Below are 12,916 nucleotides of genomic sequence, written 5' to 3' on the forward strand. Positions count from 1 at the left end.
CCGTGTGGTTGTTGAAAATGTGCTATTTTATTTTATTTATGAAAAAAGTGATTTCAAAAAGCTATTGGCTTTGACTCTGCACACCGGCCAATTTTTTATTAAAACTACTCCCTTAAGCTTTTTATAACAGATAATTTTCTCACTTCGGCTTTGGAAGTAGTTGAAAAGTATATCAGCTTTGAATAGAATGAGTAGAAATTTCTGAATTATACGTGTGGCTCGTAAATCGAAAATATATTACGTTTTTCTATTAAACAAGATGCGATTTCGTAAATTCTGGCTTAATTATTCTATGATAAAAACGTATCAGAAATCGATAGGCATAACAGTTTCAAAGGCATCTCTTAATCCCAATGATCGTGGTTATTTTTCTGTGTTTTAGAAGTACTTTTGTGGTCCCGCCAAACAATTTTTCATACTAAATATGAAAGTATGCTTGTAAAAGAGTAAGTCTAAAGGGATAACGGAAAAACAATTTTTAATGCATTATTTACTTATTTCACTCGCTTTCCTGGAAATTAGTCAACACTGACAAATGTTTCTCTCTCTCCAAGTAGATTTGTTGAATCGAGTGATTTCTTTTTAAAAAAACTAAGAAACTTTTTGGTTTCTGGTATAGAACTCAGTTTATGGGTTTTCAGACAGAGAGTCTACCATACAGGGACTCTACCCATGCAGGGTGCTACATATAACTAATATTCGTCATAAAAGTGGACAAGTAGACATTGATTTAATTTTAACCCCCGAATCAATAAAGAGAAAGAGAGATCTTTTTTTTGTATTTGTTTATTAGTGTATCCGTCAGTGGCATCTTTGCTTCCAATCGGATGAACCTATTTTGATTTACTTTTTTGTTTATTTAAAAGATGACTAGAAGGAGAGTTTGCTTAGGTATTATTCAAGAAAATCTGTTCAGTTTGGAGAAATTTCTAGAAAAAACCGCTTTTTCGATGTTGTAAAAGTTTTCCCCATCTCTACAGCCCTTCCAAATTAGAGTAGAGCGTAGAAATTTTGTCTGTCAGTTCAGGTGCTCACCAAAAAGTACCTTTTCATTTCCCAGCAACCTGGCTAAGTGGTCGAACAAATAAAGACGCAATTGCCTTTAACCGTTTGACTACTTAGACTGTGAGGTTGCAGATTCAAATCCAGGCATCGGCAGTATGATAAATTATAATTAATGGGGCGGTAAATGTATCACACTGTCATCGCTTGGATAACAACGAAGTAACCGACTCCATCCATATCATAAATTTAATGGTATTCGAATGTGGTTAATAATGATGTGGTTGGCCTCTGTTATAAACGTGTATGTCTGAGGAACGGATGTTAAACCCCATTATCTTTATTATTTTTATTAATAATTACCCAGCACATTATATCGAAATACATATATTGTTTTTTTCTCATTTTGAATTTAATATTATTTAGGTATTATTCGATATAGATTATTTCCATGTTAGCAGGCAAGGATTAGGCCCAATTTTGAATGACCACTTTGTCATATAATATATTAGGTATATGAAGTTAGTACTTCATATGTTTGCATTTGTAAGAGATTTTTTATGAGAAATATCGCTACGTTTGATACCTACCACCATAAGCGTAAGCATATACAAAAGCTACTTTACAGTACACACGTAGGGGGTATGTGCATTTGTGACGGATAAGAATACATACGTATCGCATATATATTTATAAGTTAGTAAAGTGGTGTAGCAATAGCGCAGCATTAGCTGTTATCACTTAAAAGAAAGATCAGACCTTTGAAAAATGTTAGCGGTACTACTGTGAGAAAGAAATATAAGGAGTTTTTAAAGCTTTCTGATAGAAAATTATTGTTTTCGTCTAAAAAAATCGTCTGAACCACTGCCTCGATATCGATATTCAATTTCTTGACACCAAAATTTGGTTCATTGATAACGGAATCTAATATTAATGTACGTAAATTGATTTCCAAAAATACTCTTCTACCGATTTCGCTAGTATTTTTTTTAAACGAATTTTTAAACAAACAAAAAATGTTCCGCTCAAAATTAATCAGTTGGGGGTTAAGTATGAAATTAGGAACAATAGACTAACTATTTAAAGCGATTCATTGTTTTTTTTAACATCCCAGAGGAAGTTAATGTAATGGGGCCGATTTTGAAAATCTCCAGTTTTTCATATTTCCACGGTTTCAAGGTCGTAATATCCGAATGTGTGTGTGTGTTCGTATGTTCGTACGTTCGTATGTTCGTTCGGATTCTTTCGCCTCGATTATCTCGCGAACCAGTTATGATATTAACACGTGACTGTGCTTATTCGACGTGTAATCCCGTATTTAAGAACTGGAAGAGTTTTCAGCAGCATTAGTTTAGCCGTTTTTTAATGGTAATAAAAAAAAAACTGAATAAACAGAATCTAAAAAGTGGATAAAACACATCATTTATCAACGGAGATAATGGTCGTTCCAGCATAAGCTGCAGTACATGTTCGAAGAAGATGCCAATTCATTTTTTTTTTTTAATTTTATTAAATCATGAATCTATTTAGGTGATGAGCATACCCATCATGTCCATATGAGTGGCTCCGCCACAGAAATTAACTGTTCTGGCTTTGAAAGGCCACAGCAACAGTAGCTTCAGCTTGTATTTTCAAGTACATTGTGTATACAATATTCACATCACATGGTATATACGATAACTTTATAAGTTGCTAACGGCGCGGTGGTGGTAAGCTTACAAACGCATACAATAACATATAGGTATGTGTCGGAGATGAGTGTGTATAAAGACGCACTTTTTTCTCTTTACGCATTATATCGTCTGATGTGCATACAAACAGAAAATTTCACTTGTAAAAGGATATACCTACGTATGACAAACAAAAGTTTTTTTTACAGATGTGTTGTATGTATGGGTATTTATTTTCTTGTAAACTTGTAATCAGTGAATACTTGACAGATGTTTGTGTATGTCGGCTTATTAGGTACAGAATGTATTTAGAATATTGAAAAACAGATTCTTCTTTTGCTAGGGTTTTCAACTCCAATATTTTTCAAAATCTAAGCCACCCGTTTAATTAAAATTTTTTGTCTGGCTATTTGAGAAATTTCTGCTATGATTCATTATTATAAAATTTTCACTACGAAAGAGCTATCATCCTTTTTTCGTTAAATTATCTATTTAAGAGTTTTTTATTTTTATGTTTAAAAAAAAAACTCAAAAACAGTCGTTCTGATGATTGAAAACAATGTTAAAAAACCTTTTAACAAAAAAAAAACTCGACTTCAAAAGAAAAACTTTTCCAAAACAAATTAACATGTACGAAAAAGTAAAAAAGAACGATAATATAATGTAGTAAAATTTTTATTTATTTTTGGAGTCGGTGTCCAAGGAAAAAACTGTGACAGAACAGTTTGTTACATTAGCTTGGCTGACACCGACACCAAAAATAACAATAATTTAACTCCATTATATTATCGTTATTTTTTTACTTTATAGCGCATATTAATTTGTTTTGGAAAAGCTTTTCTTTTGAAGTCGGTTTTCTTTTTGTTAAAAGTTTTTTTTTACTGGGCGATTTTTAGTGAAGCTGAAGTATACTAACTAATTTGTCAATAAAAAAAGAATCATCGAAATCGTTTGGCTTGATATTGAGTTAGTCGTCCTCTTGTGGTGCATACTTAATGCAAATTTAAGACTTTTATGGTTTTCTCATGGATGCCGTTGTCAAGACTGGACCAAAATGAAATGGGACCACATGGGAAGCACGGGTTCAACCAGTCGAAAGTTCTGAGATAACGCACATCAAAAACAATACGGTGGAATTGATAACCTTTTCCTTTTTTGTTTGAAGCCGGTTAAAAAAAACCAAAAACGGTCGGTCCCATGGTTCTACCAAAATTCTTAAATAATGTTTGAACGTCCTTGACAAATTCTTAGAGTCATTGAAGATAATTTCACTTCGAAGGTAAAACTCTTATCAAAAGTCCCAATTTTATTATTTCTTATATATTAAGTTCTTTTATTGTAAAAATTGCTATAGTTGTAAAAACATTTGTTTGAAATTCTTTTTCTCTAAACGTTAACTTTTGGCATAAAATTTCGACTTTTTTTAATAAATTTTAATAAATTTTTTCGACCTTTTTTTTTATCGAAAAAGAAATAGCTTTTGTCCCAAAAATTTTATTTTGGTACTGAAAATAGAGATTGTATTTTCATTCATCCTGAAAAATTCAATCCATGATGGAAAACTGAACTTTTTTCCTTCTATAATCAATTTTTTCACCATCAATAACCGGGTATTGAACTTATAATATAATATTATTGATTACGAATATAGAACATAAAAAAAGTATTCAATTTTAATTATATTTAAATTAAAAGGTATTATTACTAGAATATCGTAAAAAAGATAAAAAGTATTAGATATATATTACATAGGATATAAGTGCAGGAAATTACTATTAGTATCTTTCACACAATCTATAAGCTATGCATATTATAAAATTTAATAAAAAGATGTCGGTCGGTCTGAATGGACGACACGACACGAGTTGATACTGTATGTAACCGGTGGGTGCAGAACCGAGCTAATGCCAGAGATAGCAATTTTACTTTAGAATTTATAAAATAATAATTTTTTTTACATAGGCAATATTATTACAAAAATGATGATGATTGCGTATAAACTCACAGTATTTAGAAATTTCAAAAATATTTTTTGAGATAATTTCAATTTCATATAAACATTGCTAAACTTCTATAACGAAAATTTTTTTTGTCAGCCGTTTGAAAGAATGATAAAAATAAGTTTGATTATTGATTGCCAAACTTATCTTTATTTTAAATAATGTTTAAATTTTGACTATTTTAGTTATTAGGAATAGACTATGACATTATTCCCGCGAAACTGCGCAGGTAAATTCGACTCTGCACGCAACAAATATGCATATACAGCAACAATTGATTTTTATTTAAAAACTAACAACTAATTTAATTCATTTAATATCACATAGAATTAAATTTTAATTAAAATAAATTTATTTTTATATATTACTAGTAACGAACGTGTAGAACGTGTTCATGTTATTAATACTTGATATCTGCAACTGAATAAAAAAAATTGCATTTTAATGTGATTAGAAAAAAAGTCAAAGTAATGGATGATTTATTTTTAACACGATTTTATTAGAATTACCTGTATAAACGAATATATCTAATAGTTTTTTTCAATTCAGTTTTTTTCCAGTTTTTGGCTCTCTGAAAAGATGTGAAACTATGCAGACGCGATTAGCGAAACGATTGGCTGATTTAAGAAGGAGCAAAGTGAACGCACCCTTGAATAATCTTCTAAACTTCTTAGGCAAATACAGTTTTAAATTTGTACTCTGTTAGAACTCTTTTTACTAAGAGAAGCTTCATCCGTATTGTATGTACCTACTGATTTATCAAAGCTATATTTTCAATTCAGTAATTCAATAATATGAGAAATGGTTAATTAATTTTAATATATAGTTTTAGTAATAAATTAATTAACTGAAATACCGGTGTTCAACCGGATAATATTAGATTCCATCGAGAACCACAAGACGCTTGGAAATTTATAACGAATAATCGAAGAATAGAAAAATCTCATTTAAAATAACATTGTTCTCAAAAATTAGAAGTTTTACATTTTTGGAATCATTACATAAAATATCCAGCTAAGAGAAAATTCCATTCCATTTTTGTTTCTGAATACCCCTATTAAGGTAAATAGTTCATTAGTTCATTAGTTCAATAGTTCATTATTGAAATTACACCTTGATTTAGTTATTGTGCAAGAAATCTCAAAGCTGATTTTGAAATTTAAACCAGACAGGGCTAAAAACGGAGTACAAATTTTTACTTTGAAATTTACTCTCAAAATTTAATATTTTAAAACCAGAATATGTGTATGAACACGCGGTTATTTATGTTAAAGGAGTTCAGCTGTCGCGTGACTAGTCACCTAGTCATCTAGGCAAGTTGTATGACGTAAATGTAAAAAAAAAAAAGCTCTAAAAATGTTGAAAAATCGTCAAGAACCGCCGTTTTGGAAAGCGCCCTAAAGCAATGTTTCTTTTGTTTTGTAAAATCTGTGATAAATTTGCTTCATGATGAAAACTTTTTTGAAGCTCATTCACCGATTAATTTTTGTACAATTAGCATTATTGTGAGTTCTTCCATAAGGTACTGTGTTAAAAATCACAATTTCAAACATAACGACTAATACATCAGCTTATTTTCATGTTTGTATTGAATCAGGTTTGAAATCATTATTCAAGTTTTATCATATTATAAAAAAATCATTAAGCTCATTTACTATGTGCGCTTATCACTCGAAAACGGCTAAATCTATCAACATAATTAACCATAGTTTTGGAATAATTATGCTTGAATAAATTTGGAATCGTCCAGTGAAGCTAATAATAAATATATGATTTATAAATATTTAAAAAAAACAAAAAAGGTGTAATATAAACAATATAAATAAATATATATTTCAAAAAATGGAAAAAAATATTTATCATTTTTCAATAGTTTTTATATTTCCCACTATTTGTTTCTATTTTTTTAAAATAAACTAAACCATTTGTTTGAATTAATATTTTATCTATATATGATTTATTTAGTAAACACCCTAAAGTTAATTTTGTATTTGGTAGGTGGGAAAGTGGGAATAGAATGTCGAAAATAATGATAACATTTATATTTTTGGTGGTTTCAACATTTTTTTATTTTTATTTATTTTTTTCATATAGTAAATTATTATGCGAGTTATTTGGTCATTATTAATGTTTTTAGTGGTATAAATTGTATTTAAAGAGTGAGTAGGGTAAGAGTGATAGTTTTCATGTACAATTTCATACATAAAAGATGTTTCAGTGCCCAAGCGTTAAATTTAGATTAAAATTAAACAAGTTGTGTATGAGACGCGAAAATTGAGTATTTCATGCCATTTTATGTCAAATTACCAAATATTATCAGATTTCCATAGAAATATCCAGTTACACTAGTCTTAATTCTTTATCCTTTTTGTCTATTTGAAACCCCCGAACTTAAAAAAAGAGTGTTATAAGTTTGACCGCTATGTATGTGTGTCTGTATGTGGCATCGTAACGCTTAAACGGATGAACCGATTTTAATTTTTTTTGGTCTCGTTTGAAAGGTAATTTACCTGAGAGTGAGTTATGTTTCAAGTACGAGTTTAGGGTTCCGTTCCCGAAAAATTTGTCGGGGGTTTTTAAAGTTTGTAAATTTCATTTGTATAAGCGTTCGGATAGGTTAAGTTATATTGGCTATCCACGTGGGACTCACTTTGGCCATAGGACCCATTGTGATTCCACTTATCGGTTAATAATTTCAGCTTCTCCAAATATTTATGATATAATCAGATATCATTTTTTTGCATTCGTATACGAGGTTTGTCGAAAAGAGCAAATTTTGCCCAAGAGTAAATTATCTTTATTTTTTACAATATGGACAATTTTTCTTGAGAAAAGTTAAACTATTCTTTTTCTTAATAGACATATGTTTTTAAATATTCTATTTTAATTATCATACAGTCTTTTATTTCGATTCAATTATTTAATATGTATTTAAAAAACACACAAATGAATATCCTCCCTATCTGTATCACAATCACAGACAATATTTTAATATTTAAACATCAAACAACATCGAAACGCATTGAATTTATTAAGGATTAAACAACACACATTTATTTGCCAATAAAATAAGAAAGGATAATTATCTAAAACGGTATTTTTTTCGTTTGAAAAATATTCAGAATTACCTCAATAGAGGTAATTTCTCCTTATTCAAAATCAACCCTCTGAATTTCTTGCTGTCATTAAAATGAGTGTTATATAATTTACTCTGATTGGCTACCTCGTACTTTCTTGTACGTAGAGAAATTTTTCATCTTCATATTTCAAAAGGATTATCCATTTTTATTGTACCTAAATTCGTTTTGACTAAATTATAGGCATATAAATGCAATCATGAAGTGAATCCTAATTAAAATAAATTTTTTAATACATTATACATTCTTCACAGCAGTGGAAAGTGGAACTATGACATCCATATAAAACATTTAAATGGCCATATATAAGATTAAAGGTCTAAAAAAATTTAATTGAATTCGAATTCGAATATTTTTGATTTGTTATTTCCATGAAATTTACTTGCAAATTATTTCTGATTTAAGCATAATTTTTTTTCCAAGGTAAAAGGCAGAAAATCATGAAAAACAAATAAAATTATTGATTGTTAATTTTATCGGAAAGATTTTTTCTGACTTTCTCATATATTAAATATTTGAATAATATTCTCTCCAATATTGATTTAAATCAATTAAGTTATTGTTATTCCTTATACAAAAAAGCTAAAACAAATGTATAACAATATATAGGGTTTTCCAGTAATAATGTCCAATCAAGTTTGTGAAAGCATATATCAGCTCATATTTAGGGTAAATAAAAATAAAGTAATAATTTTTTTTATGGTTAAACAGAGGGTAAACTTTGTTGTTTTTAACCCACAAACAAAAAAAGGGGTGTTAAGAATAAGTTTTACAGCTAAGGCGATAAGTTTTACCGCTTTGTGTGTCTGTCTGTCTGTGTCTCTGTTTGTGTGTCTCTCTGTGGAACAAAGGGATGAACAGATTTGAATTTTTTTTGTTTCGTTTGAAGGTAATTTAAGGGGAAGTATTCTTAGCTATATTTCAAGAGCGATTTTACGATTCCGTTCCTGGAACAACTAAAAAATAGGCGATGATCCTCAAAATCGGTTCCGTTTGGAGGGTAATTTAATGGATAGTGTTCTTAGATGCATTCAAGTTCGAGCTTTGAGTTCCGTACCTTTAAAGTTTTTCGGGGATTTTTTTAATTTTGTAAATTTCACTTGTAAATGGAACTATGCAATTCAAAATTTAGTTTCAAATATTTGTTTTCTGGGTCTCAGATTTTTGCACCTAACTTTAGATTTGATTTGGTTTGTTTAACACTGCTTAGTAATATTTTATAATGATTTTCTCAAAATGAATTATATCACGCTATTCCTCGAAACTGGGCTGTTCGACAAACTCTTTCAAATAAAAATCTCTGTAATATCTCATTAAGTTAAAAGTTTGATAACTCTTAATGACAAACCGCTAATAGCAAATAACATTTCAAAAGAATGATAAAAAGTAAAAATAAAACCCGTTTTGTACACCGAAAAGAATATGATAATGACAAAGATAGAATATACGGTTTTTTATTGAATGTGTGACGTTGAATGAATAGAGGATGTAAAAAGTTTCAAAAAAATCTAGGTAGGTTTACACAGAGCGGTCGTCGGTCGTATGTTGTGTTTGAGGTTGTTGGTGTGTTTGATGGGTTTCATAGTTCGTACCGGATGTGGCGAAAAATGGGAAATTGTGTAAATATATTATGAAGCACAACAATATTTCAAAACCAGGGAGTAAAAAGCGGTCTAGGTGCGACCCGAAAGGTCTACACGACTAACTTCCCAGTGGAAAGGATAAAACTATCATATGTTTTAATATTTTTTATATTATTATTATATTATTATTTTAATCATTATTAATATTATTATTATTATTATTGTTACTTTTATTATTATAATATGCTACGCATAAAAATTTTGGTGGAGGATGACGCCTCTACCCCTTGCGTAGCCTCTATTGTAGGCCCATCCTCTGCCTCTTTTTTTCAGATAGATTAAAAAAATTAAGAAAATTCAGTTGTTTTAAAATGGAGAGAGATCTTATAACGTACGCTGGATCTAAGGAAATGATAAAATGCACTATGATACAAAATGGAGTTAGAAATTCCCAAACAAAAAAATTCAAATTTGACAAAGGCAAATTTGATCCAATCTTATTTAAATCTATTAGAGCTAGGTTAATTTTGATCACAAATTTGAAAAGAATGACCCAAATTTTGTAGAGTTACATACCTGGTTTATCAAAATTGGATAAAATTTGGATGTGATAGAACAAAATTAAATTTTTTGAAATTTGATGACGTCACAAAGTTCAAAAATTCGATTTTTTGATAAGACAGGCAACTTGGATCCGATCATATTGGAATTTTTTTTGAAACCCACTAATTTTGGGTCATCCTTTTCAGCTGTGATGTCTGTTTTTCGCTAGCTATCACTCATGTGCATAATTCTGCGACCAGGACTCCACATTCTTGAAACCTATTAGAACTAGGTTAATTTTAATCACAAATTAGAAAAATATAACCCAAATTTAGAAGGATTACAAAATTTGGATGCGTAAAAGCTTGTTTCTTAAAAAATATTTTAAATAATTTATTTATTTAAATTTTAATTTTTTTACGTTTGGAACACACTGTATATAAATGTGTATAATATGTTACTCTAGAAAAATCATTCCAGGTTTTTACTTCGTTCTACAACTTTGTAACATTGTAACCTTGCTATTGTTACTGAAATAAATGGGTTATTTACACATTACAAATTTTAAATAGAAACGAAAATCTTTGATGTTAAAAATAAAATCTAGATAATGGATAACATTTTTGTTTTTATATAATGATAACTTTTTTTGTTATTGACATCAATAGACTTTGCCAAAAATGTGTCAAAAATAACGATTTTTTATCTTTTTGTCGTTTATCTTTCTTGATTTATCAAGCATTTCCCCATTGTATTGACATAATTGGGATCTGTATTAAACAAAATCAAAATATTTCGAAATTAACATGTATAAAAATTATCGAAGTAGGATAGAAATTTTTTTTTTTTATTTTGAGAGAGAGAGAGAGATTCTTACAAGCAGAAATCCTCGACAGAAAGAGTTAGAGATTAAGTAATTTAAGTGCCGCCATAACTCCCGAACAAACGGTGCTGAATAAAATTGATGAAAATTTGATAAATCTTTAAAGATTATTATTTTTACGGGATCTGATGAATACAAATAATTTGGATAACTTTGGTAATTCATTTATTGTTGATAACTTTGAAATGCATTTTTATCCAACGCTGCCATAATAATAATGTTATAAAACTTAACGAAAAAATTATCTAAGCCAAGCAATTATTAAACAAAGTTCGTTTTTCAGAAATTTAAAGTACTTAAATTTTAACCAATGTTCCATACATTTAATGAGAATTCAAAGATTAGCATTTAAAACATTTTGTAAATAAAGAAATCCTTATTTGAACAGATAATTGAGTATATTTAGAAATTTTGTAATAAAAGTTGTTAGATCGAAAATCTCTCTCTCTCGGTGTATTTTCTGATTCTTATTAAAGAAAGTGTAGTTTTGAAATAATTGCCAACGTTGTAAAAATAACAAAATCAGATTTAAATACAAAATGTAACAAAAGCAATGTTTCACATTTTATATGTTTCAAAAATCTAAGAGGCTGTTATCGAGAAGATTTTCTCTACTGATAATTGCTTACTTCTTGTTCGGAGGGCCCTGATAGTTGCAATTTTTTTATTTCAGGTGCCATGCACTATGTCTTATAGGCAAAAACTGAAATATGGATTTTGTTTTTTTTTTAGTATGATCCGGCCTTTATATTAAAAACTTTATAAAAAAATACCTGAATTTTAACTCAAAACGCCGTTGTACAATAACTAAAATTTAAAAAATATCATTAGGTATAAATATTTAATACCGTTTTATTTTTATTTCAAACTAAAATTGTATGGCCCCAATTTGATCACATTTTACAAATCGTCTTTAGGAGCGTTCTGTTACATCTTGTAACTTAAACAGGGAAAATTTCATAATAATAATATTTAAAATTGAACATAACAACTATATTGAAATTAATGTAATTATCATTGTCAAAAAACTTACAAAATCTAATTTTATGAAAATATTTTGTTTGATTTAATTTGTTAATAAGAAGAACGAAGAATATAAGAAGAACTTTTCAGAACATTTTTAATAAATTCAATTAATTTTCAATTTAAATATCTTTTAATATTTAAAATTACTTAACGAACAAAAAGATTTTTGTTATGATTAAACTAATTTTTTGTGTCTATAAAGTTAATAATATCATAAATATTTCTCTCAATGACAGTTTGTTTATTTGTTTGTTTGTTTGTGCATCTTTCATATCAAAGCGGTACCTCAGATTTAATGGATTTTTATGGACAGAGATAGTTCAAAATACTGTAGACCAAACACATACTTTTTATTCTGAAAAACTATCTTATTCCCATGGGTTTCTTATAACATTTTGAAAAAGTACACAAAATAGAGAGAAGAAAGAGTTACACCTATAATTTTTACCCATTAAGATAACCCGAAGTCTGCAGTGTAACGAAGAATACCTTTTATCCCAAAAAAACGTCTTAATCTCACAGGATGCTTAATAGATCGTATAGAATTTTGGTATAAAAGTACTTTTCATTTTTTGAACTTATTTGCTACAAGCCAAAAATTGTTTTGCTATGGTCCATCGGTAGTGTAATAACACTAAGTATAGGGTATGAAAAAAATTATATTAATCAATTTTAAACTGATGGAGCAATTTAAAATCAGCCGGGCTCAGAAGCTGTTCAACGCAATTTTCAATATCGTCCTTTCTCAGTTTTGTTCGACTAAGCACGGTAAGAAATCCATGGCGTTTATTACAATGTTGGTATGGTATAGAGACAGATACTATGAGTATCCATGTTAGTATAAGTAATAATATTACAGTTGTGAATAGGGCTATCCACCAGAAGTATTGTGCATATCGCCAATCAGTATGGGCCTGACGCCCATACTTCATTGACTCACCCGCCATAACTATTGCTAATGTTACTATTTCCTGAATGGTAAAATCAGTATGGTGTTCACTCCAATACTGACTTAGTGATATCCACAAAAAAACTCCTTACCGTGTACCCAAAGACTACATCCACAACAAAT

This window comes from Chrysoperla carnea, chromosome 1 (genome assembly GCF_905475395.1).
Source record: "Chrysoperla carnea chromosome 1, inChrCarn1.1, whole genome shotgun sequence".
In the NCBI taxonomy this organism is placed as follows: domain Eukaryota; kingdom Metazoa; phylum Arthropoda; class Insecta; order Neuroptera; family Chrysopidae; genus Chrysoperla; species Chrysoperla carnea.